At 39.7% G+C, this 10927-nt stretch overlaps 1 non-coding gene across 1 annotated transcript; it reads left to right on the top strand.

The window, feature by feature from the left end:
- The first annotated feature begins 5910 nt into the window (after positions 1–5910).
- LOC112533725 lies at positions 5911–6017 on the top strand. The gene has a single exon (XR_003078060.1). It is a non-coding gene; the product is annotated as a small nucleolar RNA R71 (small nucleolar RNA).
- The last annotated feature ends 4910 nt before the right edge of the window (positions 6018–10927 follow it).

Here is a 10927-nt window from a genome sequence, read left to right as displayed (position 1 = left end):
AAAGCAATTAGGGAACAAAATAAGGAAAAGAAAATTAGAGGCATGTACACCCTTCTCTTTCAAGCTGAATGAGAAACCCTAAAATTGCAAATTCGAAATCTCAAACCCTAGTTGCCTCTTGAATGCTCCCAAAGTTTGTCTTGATCTTCAATTCGATGTTGGAACAAGTGAAATCCCTCCTTCAATTGATGAATTTGATCTCTCAAGGTCTACAATTGAGTATAGGAAACAATTGATTAAGTGTGTGTCTTGGAATTGAGTCCAAAATTTGTCCCCGCTTCCAAAAGAATTCAAAATTGCCTATATAGTTGATTCAGCATGGCCGGAGTCTAGGCTGTGATGATTCAAGACCGGTAGAGTCCAGTGTCCGAATCTGGGAGTCTGTTGTGCTGACTCCTTCCAGGCCGTGCCCAAGCCGGTGCTGAGCCACCACAGGCCATGCTGGAGGCCGTGGTGGCTTCGAAAGTCGTGCTGAAATGGCACAATTGGGGATAGCTTCTTGGCAATTCAGCACGACCGGAGTCCAGGCCGTGCTCAACCCTCGGGGTGCTAGTCCTCGCCCAATTTGATGGATTTTGGTCCGTCATCACACGTATTTCCCTCGATTATTGATGATGTCCTTCAAAAATGACCTCAAACGAGAAAGGAAACAAAAGACAGGTGATTCTAGCATAAAACGGGATAATCATGCATAAAAATGTAAACAATCGAGCATGAAAACATGTGTAGTATGATACTTATCAAATTACCCCATACTTAAACTTTTGCTTGTCCTCAAGCAATTTACAACTCACTCCTCAAACAGATACCAAATAACTCAATCAAATGCATTGCAAGAGGTTAGCTCAAAACAAATTTCAAAACTCCGTAATGATTTTTCCCAAAATCCCCAAATCACTAAATCCTTAAGAGAGAGAACAAACTTAATAAAGTTGCTAAAGTTAAAATGATGAACCATCTAAATTGAGAAATTGAGAACCATGCCTCACAAGATGTACTCAAAACACACAAGTGTATATAGGTGAAAGAAGATCGCCAAGCTCTCAACGCAATAATACAGAAAAAGTGCTTACCATAGGCTTGCTTATAGATCCAATCTCCACTACTACGAAATAATCAATAATCATGATCAAAGGGTCTTGAGCCAAGTTGTAATGGGGTTAAGGTAAGGTATGTATAAATATGGAAAGTAGGCTATAAGTTGCTGGAAGTTAAGCAAGTAATGCAAGAAAGTAACGAAGGATCAAGTGCTGTACCAGAATGAACACTAAGTTGCTCTAAAAATAAGATGATGCTCGAAATGAACTAAATTAATACTCCTTTATATATATATATATAGTATATATATATTACAACAGCTTATGTAGGGGTTGTTGGTTATTGACACATACAATAAGACTGAATATCCCCTTTTTTTTTTGCAAATTGAAGGGAGCATCTATGAAAAATCTAGCAACTTAGTGAAATATATGAATGCAGATTGATCCAAAATAAAATGCAGCATAAACTTATATAATTTCCAGCAACAATGGTAGAAAGAATGGTCAAATGAATAGAAGTGATAAAATGAGTGTCAACGTTATTATTGTCACGAAAGGAATGGCTAAGGCTCAAAATTGGTTCACTTAAGGGAAAACAGGGGTTAGGCTTTTGGCCAAATTGTGTAAATCCTAAGTGCCCAAATCATCTCACGATTATTGACAATTCATGTAATCTCAAAAGATATCGTAAAGCAAGTTCTAGAAACGGAGATTACATGCAATGCTCACTAATGAAAGAAAAGGGAGCATAAAAATAGTGATGCACCAATTGGCTCAAAATCTCACCATTTGAGTGGGTTAAAATTGCATGAATTCTCAAACCAAAGTTTAAACAGTCAATCACAATAATAAGTAACAATATTAACAATGTTCTACATCTAAGATAAAGTAAAATGGAAGAATTAAGGAAAAATACCAGTTTTACCAGGCCGGATTGTAATTAAGAGATTCGTTCATTGCCTTCTTCCCAACAAGGTTCGATAAAAGCTATAAGGGAATCCATTCAAAGGAGAAAAAGTCATCAACTACTTAATTAAAACAAAACTCAAGATAGGCACAACATCGGTAGGTACCTACCCCACATTTTAGTATAACACTGTCCACAGTGTTAGAGAGATTAAAATTGAGCAAGCATATGAATCATACATCATGGTTATTGAAGATCATGCTGATTTTTTTAAAAAAGAAAAATTAATTAGAAAGGCATAGTGTTCTACTTAACATAAAAAGACATATGCAAGGAAATAACATAAAATTAAGCATGCTACAAGCAAGAAAGTAAAAGAAGAAAAAGGAAAGAGGAAAATATCATAAAAAAAATTTTCGCTAGGAGTCTGCTGATGGTGTATCCTCACTGGTTGGATCTGCTGGAAGTTGGGGGCAGGGAAATTTGCTGAGGAAGGGGGCGGAATATAAATGTTCTTCTGGAAATCGATCGTCTATGGCCGTCTCATCAAGTGCATCCAAGTGAGGATTTTCCAATCTTGATAAATGGTCCGCTGCCAGATTCTCCGCGCCCTTCTTATCCTTGATCTCGACATCAAATTCCTGTAACAAAAGAATCCACTGAATCAATCTCGGTTTCGCATCATTTTTTAGGAATAAGTACCTCAATGCCGAGTGGTCCGTGAAGACAATGGTTTTGGAGAGAACGAGGTATGATCTAAAATTGTCGAAGGCGTAAACAATAGCCAATAACTCCTTCTCTATGGTGGTGTAGTGTTCCTAGGCTCCCGTCAAAGTCTTGCTAGCGTAGTAAATGGGTTGGAACTTCTTTTCAATCCTCTGTCCAAGCACAGCTCCAACTGCATAATCACTAGCATCGCACATCAGTTCAAAAGGCAGCCTCCAATCAAGAGAAACCATGATTGGGGCTGTAGTTAGAAGTTTCTTAAGTAACTCAAAAGCTGCCAAGCATGCATCATCAAAAATAAAAGGTACATCTTTAACTAATAATTGAGTGAGAGGCCTAGCAATCTTAGAAAAATCTCTAATAAATCTCCTATAAAATCCTGCATGGCCTAGAAAACTTCTAACAGCCTTAACAGAACTAGGAGGAGGTAGCTTAGATATTACTTCTACCTTAGCTCTATCCACCTCCATCCCAGCCTGAGAGATCTTATGCCCTAAAACAATCCCCTCTCTCACCATGAAATGGCATTTTTCCCAGTTTAGTACCGAGTTAGCCTCAATACACCTAGCTAACATGCACTCAAGGTTTGCTAAACAAAGAGAGAAAGAATTACCAAAAATAGAGAAGTCATCCATAAATACCTCCATAGACTCCTCAATCATGTCCTCAAAAATAGCCATCATGCACCGCTGAAATGTAGCCGGTGCATTGCACAGTCTGAATGGCATCCGTCTATAAGCGAACATCCCATAAGGGCAGGTGAAGGTAGTCTTCTCTTGGTCCTCAGGTGCAATACGAATTTGAAAGTAACCTGAAAAGCCATCAAGAAAACAATAAAACATGTGACCTGCTAAACGTTCAATCATCTGATCAATGAAAGGAAGAGGGAAATGATCCTTCCGAGTTGCATCATTAAGCCTACGATAATCAATGCAAACTCAAAAGCCTGTTACCGTCCGAGTCGGGATCAACTCATCCTTCTCATTCCTTACCACTGTGATGCCTCCTTTCTTGGGTACAACCTGCACAGGACTAACCCACGAACTGTCATAAATGGGATATATCAAACCTGCATCAAAAAGTTTAATTACCTCCTTCTTTACCACTTCTTTCATGTTCAGATTGAGTCGTCTTTGAAATTTGAACAACCTGGCCCTTCAATGAAATCTTATGAGAGCAGAAACTTGGATTTATGCCCGGGATATCGGCTATCTTGAAAGCAAAAGCCTTCTTATACTTTCTTAGAACTTCCAACAGCATGGCTTGTTCTTCAGGAGTTAGATCGGCTGCTATGATTACTGGTAAGCGCTTCTCTTCATCCAGGAAGGAATAAACTAAGTGGCTCGGTAACTCCTTCAGTTCTAAGACTGGTGGGTTCTCGAATGAAGTCTTTACTTTCTGCACCCCGGACTGTCAAGAAAAAGATAGGGATCGGGTTGACAAGCTCGGCTCGGGAAGCCAATAAAGCGATTGAGTTGTTCCAACACTTGCTCGTTGGACAACTCCTCATCCCTCGACTAATGCTACTTGCGAAAGGGTCGAACATAAAATTTCTTGCAAATGGGACTCAACCACATCATCAATCACATCAATAGAATATACAGTATTATCATAGTCCAGTGACTGTCTCATGGAAATGGCTAGGTCAAAGGTAATGGTCTCATCATCAACTCTAAGCTTAAGCTTTCTATCACTTACATCGATAACAGCCCTCGATGTAGCTAGGAAAGGCCTACCCAGGATAAGAGGCACAGTGCTTTCACCCTCCATATCCATTACCACAAAATCCACAGGAAAGATAAATTTATCTACCTTTACAAGTACATCTTCAACAATACCTCTAGGAATTTTAACAGTCCTATCTACTAACTAAACACTCATCCTAGTAGGCTTAGGTTCATGCAACCCTAATTTGGCAAATAAACTAGTGGGCATTAAGTTAATACTAGCTCCTAAATCAGCCAATGCACCACTAATTGATAAATCACCAATCATACAAGGGATAGTAAAACTCCCTGGATCTCGTCGCTTGAGTGGTAGTTTATTCTGGAGAATAGCTGAACACTCCTCATTAAGCACCACCTGACCGAGATCCTCTAACTTCCTCTTGTTGCTCAAAATCTCCTTTAAAAACTTGGCGTGCTTTCAAGATCCGTGAAATTGCCTCAACAAAAGGTAAGTTAATTTTCAGCTGCTTAAATAAGTCAAGAAACTTACTATATTGCTTGTTCACCTTATCCTGCCTCAACCTTGCAAGATATGGAACCGGGGGCTGATTCTCCCGCACAGGGCTCTTTTGCCTATCTTCTTTCTTTCTCTCATTCTCTACCACCTCAAGGTCCGGTCCTTCCTTAGCTCAACTGCGATTGTATTATCCTTATCGGTAAAGGCGAAGAACCAGTCAATTTCTTACACCAGGCAAGGTGATAGCCTTGCAATACTCCCTCGGGTTTGACTCTGTAGTGCTAGGGAGCGATCCTGAAGGTCTCTCTGAAAGCATCTTAGAAATTTGACCAATTTGAGTCTCTAAGTTTTGAATCGAGGCCTGCTGATTCCTAAGTGCACTATCAGTCTGCTGGAATCTCATTTCCGTAGACGTCACAAACTTTATCATAAGCTCCTCTAAATTTGACTTCTTTTCTTGTGGAGGAGGAGCTTGTGCGAGCCCGGTAGTTGTTCTTTGTGGTACATTGATGAAGTCTTTGAAAACCTGGCGGACCCTGGGCATTATTGTTCCTCCAACTGAAATTGGGATGATTGCGCCATCCAGGGTCGTATGTATTGCTGTAAGGGTTATTCTGCTGCCTTGGGGCATTCCCCATATAATCAACCTATTCAACATCAGAAGACATACCAGAATTAGATGGAAAACTAATAGAAGATGAAGCAAACATACCTCCCGCAGTACAGTTCGCACTATAATGCGGGCCATCATAAAACTCGCAGCCAACGTTCGCTGCATGAACCGGCATCTGGAGTTGGTCGATCTTCTTGGCTAGAAGCTCCACTTGAGCTGCTAAGGTTGTTATAGAGTCCACTTGGTTGACCACTCCCTGTCTTCCTGGTCGGCTCCTAGAGGATTGCCACTGATAGTTGTTCATGGCCATTTCCTCTATCAAGTTCTGAGCTTGCTCGGGCGTCTTACTGTTTAGCGCCCCACCTGCTGTAGCATCCACCATCTGCCTCGTTGCAAGGTTCAACCCGCTAAAGAAGGTCTGAACCTGCATCCATACTGGCAATCCGTGATGTGGGTAGCATCTCAAAAGATCTTTAAATCTCTCCCATGCATTGTACATGCTTTCATCATCAAACTGCACAAAAGAAGATATTTCATTTCTAAGTTTAGCAGTTTTAGCGGGAGGAAAATACTTATATAAAAAATTTTCAGCCCACGCCCTCCAAGTAGTAATTGTTTGCTGTGGAAGGGATTGCAACCATCTCTTAGCTCTGTCCCTCAAGGAAAATGGAAACAATCTCAACCGAATGGCGTCATCGGTTATCCCGTTTATCTTGAATGTGTCACAAATCTCTAAAAAATTAGAGATATGTGCATTGGGATCCTCGCTGGGCAATCCTCCAAACTGGACGCTCTGTTGGATCATCTGGATCACGTTGGCTTTTATTTCAAAATTGTTGGCCACTACAGCAGGTCTGACTATACTAGTTTTCGTCCCATCCAAAGATGGTCGAGCAAACTCGTACATCGTCCTCTGATCCTCATCGGCCTGGGGGTTGAGGTTCTCCATCGCGTCAGTTTCGTGAACCTAAACCGTAACTCTGTCCTCCTCCTCAGCTGGGGCGTCGTCTCAATGTCGAGAGGCGCTTGGTCAGATAAGGGTGCTATAGGATCAGGGTTAGAGCTCCTGGTCATATACTACCTGAAACCGACAACCAAACAACAACCAACCAATCAAAAATAATATAACAATAAATAATAATAAAAAATAAAGAATAAATGAATAAACAAACAATGACTAAATTAACACAAAAATAATTCACTCTAGTTGACCATTACTGTTCCCTGGCAACGGCGCCAAAAACTTGATGGGCTCTTTATGCAACCTACACCTAAGGCAGTGAACCTACCGATGCAGCCTAGCACTAGTGAGTATCAAGGTCGTATCCCTGGAGATCGGGTGAACCTAAAGTTACTACTGCTTGCTATTTTATCTAGTCTGAAATAGGGTGTGAAAGTTCTAACATACCAGCTAATGGTTATGAGTGCAATTAAGTAAATGAAGGACAACGAACAATCAAAAGACAATTATGAAGAGAGAAATAAACCCAAAAGGGAGCCTAAGTGATGGAATTCTAAAGATGGATTTTATGGATTGCCGATCTTGCTTACCCGTGCCTAAATCCTGAATTGAATCCCGGTTCCTCTCTCGAGCTTACCGGATTCCTAAACCTGCACTAACCTAATGGAATCTCTTCCTATCGGATTACTACAGATTAACATTAAGTATGATTTAAAACTATTAAGAGTTATTAATTCTTAATCCAGCGAGTAAATCAACCTTATCTCTAAGTGTTAACTACCAGTCCTTACTATTCAATGTCCAGTTGTAACAATCATTTCTCAATGTCAAGAAACAACCTAATAAACAATTAATTCAACGTCTCAAATTAACTGAATCAAACTTTTATTACTAAATAGCAAGAAGATTGCAAGAATGACAATTATAAAACTAACAATTAAGCATATTCCATCAACAAAGGTGAACCCCAATGGGTTCAAAAGATCTAGCTACTCATGTTCATGGTTAAAGCAATTAGGCAACAAAATAAGGAAAAGAAAATTAGAGGCATGTACACCCTTCTCTTTCAAGCTGAATGAGAAACCCTAAAATTGCAAATTCGAAATCTCAAACCCTAGGTGCCTCTTGAATGCTCTCAAAGTTTGTCTTGATCTTCAATTCGATGTTGGAATAAGTGAAATCCCTCCTTCAATTGATGAATTTGATCTCTCAAGGTCTATAATTGAGGTATAGGAAACAATTAATTAAGTGTGTGTCTTGGAATTGAGTCCAAAATTCGTCCCCCCTTCCAAAAGAATTCAAAATTGCCTATATAGTTGATTGACATGGCGGGTCCAGTGTGATGATTCGACTTTGGTGGAGTCGGTGTCTTGAATCTGTGGAGTCTGTTGTCTTGACTCCTTCCAAGCCATGCCCAGTAGTCTTTGAGCCACCACAGTCGTGGTGGCTTGAATCGGCCGAAATGGCACCATTGGGGATAGCTTCTTGGCAATTCAGCACGGCCGGAGTCCAAGCCATGCTCAACCCTCGGGATGCTAGTCCTCACCCAATTTGATGGATTTTGGTCCGTAATCACACGTATTTCCCTCGATTATTGATGATGTCCTTCGAAAATGACCTGAAACGAGAAAGGAAACAAAAGACAGGTGATTCTAGCATAAAATGGGATAATCATGCATAAAAATGTAAACAATCGGGCATGAAAATATGTGTAGTATGATGCTTATCACCAGTTTTAGCATTTTTAATTTCTTCTACTTGTAAGCCATCATCGTACAAGCCTAAGAAGGTCTTGGGATTCATTACCTACAGCTTTTCCACCCAAACAACTATTCGAACTTGATCATTTTTCAGAAGGCTTATTCTTCATTAAAACTGCTTTGTTCCTCCATCCAATCAAGAATTCGGAAAAGGATTCATTAGGCTTTTGCTTTGTTGATTCCAAATCCCTTATAGAGACTTCTATGTTAGCATTATAGTCATATTACTTCACAAAAGCATCATAAAGATTTTTCCAATCAAACTTAATGGACCTTTCCAACCCATTGTACCAGTTCACAGCTAGCCCTTCTAATGAGAGTACAAACAGCTTGATGATTTAGGTCTTAGCTAAATGAGTATACTCATGACATTAGATTATTGCTTCAAGTGCACATTTGGATCTCTAGCTCCATTGAACTTCTATATTTTAGGCATACGAAATTTGGGAGGTAACTTGTCCTCTTCAGTCAACATCAGTTCATCAAAAGCAAAGGTTGAATCTAAGCCTTGATCTTTCAACATATCTTCCATTTTGTCGAGCCTTTTAGTTAGACTATGCAAAATATCGAATTCTATAACGACTTTTTTGCAGTAAGAGCTGACTCTTTCTTAGCTTGTTCTAGCATGTAGTCATCTAGATTTCAAAGGTGCTCACCATATGCTTCCACATCTTGAGTAGCAGTTAAAGTAGTTTCAGGGGCAGTAGCAGTCTTTTGGATAGTCTGTTTCCCAAAAGTCTCAACCAAAGCTTGTTGGAGTTCCTTTCAGATCATAATCCTTAGGTCACCCATGATTACAGTCTTAATAGCATCAATGTCTTGTGCATGGGCCATCTTTGAAAGTAGTGGACTTCTTGGGCTCTTGTCTAGTATTGCCTCGATTGCTAGTGAAATGGGTCCTCGTGACAAAACTAAGGATGATAATCTAAAATGGCCTAAAAACAAGGTGTTATTATGATACATGCAATGAATCAGATGCATGATGCCCATGCAATGCACAAGGACAAAGAAAAAGAAGTTAGCACACACAGTAATATACAGTCCATCCTTCCAACCTTATTACCCTCGCACACGGTTCATGGTGAGTTTTTCTTCCTTAAGATTTTGGATTTGGGCAAACACAATAATAGAGGATAGTAGGCCCGACGCACATGCCATAATCTCTCAAAGTAGATTTAAACAAGGAAAGCAATGTTTCTCAGTATAAGTGATGGGTGCTAATCGTGTTAGCTACAATCTAAGGCAGTGTACCTATCGATGCAGTCTAGCACTAATGGCGAGTATCAAGGTCGTATTCCTCGGGAAAGCAAAAGCCCAGAGTTACTCCTTTGTTCTTTGTTATATTAACCTAAAATGGATGATGAATAAATTCTAAACTAACTATTAACTACGAGCTAAGTTCTAAGGGAGATGCAGGAGTAATTGATAAGTGAAATAATCAAGACAAGAAGACAAACCCAAAGGGAATCTAAACTAGTTGGCAATCAAACAAAAGATAAAGGATCAGTGAATCTAATTATGCTACCCGTGGATGAATTCTTAACCGAATTCGCTTTCTCTCTCGAGATAACCGAATTCCTAAACCTAATAACCTAAAGTTGGAATCTCTTCCTAACGATTGATTCTTAAATTAGCATTAAGCTTTAATCTGCCTCTATTAAGCTTTATTAATTCTTAATCTGGCTAGTTAATTATCCTTATCTCTAAGCGATTATTAACCAGTTCTTGTTATTCAAAATTCCAATTGCCAAACGGATTTCTCAATCTCATAAAGCAATCTAAACATCACAATTCACAACGTCTCATGAATAATGCATAATCTTATTAATCGAAATAAGAAGAATACAAAACCAACTCAAACAATCCAACAATATAATATCAAGCCAACATAGTAAAGAAATCCCAATGGATTAAATCAGCCTAGCTAAACATGTTCATGTTTAAAACAATCTAGGAAATCAATTACAATGAAAGAATAATGAAAATAAAACATGTACACCCTTTTCTCTCGAATTGGATGAACAGCTCCAAATCTGGATCTACACTTTGATTAATCTCCCAAACTGCCTCTTGAATTGCTTCCACTACGATTTTGCACTCGGAACCTTGCGATTCCGGGATTCTTACTCCCTACAACTCTCTCTCGCACTCAATACTGTGCAGAAACCGAACCAACCGCCAGGGCTCTAAGTCGCTCTTTTTCCTCTCCCTTTTCTAAGAAAAATTCATTTTTCTTATATATTTAACTCAGCACGGCCGTGTTCAAGGCCGTCTTTGGTCTTCTGACAAAGTCGGGCCGTCGTATGGATCTCACTAAGTAGGTTTTCACCACGGTAGTGTTGCTCCCGTGTTGGCCACCACGGGCGTCTTGAAGGCCGTGGTGGCTATGAAACCGTGCCCAAAGTGCCAATTTCAAGAATCAAAGCCAATGGTTGAGCACGGCCAGAGTCCAAGCCGTGCTCAATGTATGCATTGCGGGCTCTTGTCCGATCTTGATGAATTCTTGTCCGTTTCTGCATGTATTGATCTATAATTGCTTAAACACCGATGATGGTCCTATAAATGTTCCTGAAATGCAAAAGAACACAAAACACAGGTGATCTGGGAATAAAAGCACAATAATTGCTAAGAATATACGCAATAATATGCAAGCAAATATGTGTAAAACTATGCTCATCAAATTACCCCACACTTAAGCTATTGCTTGTCCTCAAGCAATTAACAACTCACCTCATA

Source organism: Ricinus communis, chromosome 6 (genome assembly GCF_019578655.1).
Source record: "Ricinus communis isolate WT05 ecotype wild-type chromosome 6, ASM1957865v1, whole genome shotgun sequence".
Taxonomy (NCBI): Eukaryota; Viridiplantae; Streptophyta; class Magnoliopsida; order Malpighiales; family Euphorbiaceae; genus Ricinus; species Ricinus communis.
This window is presented reverse-complemented; position numbering and strand designations above follow the sequence as displayed.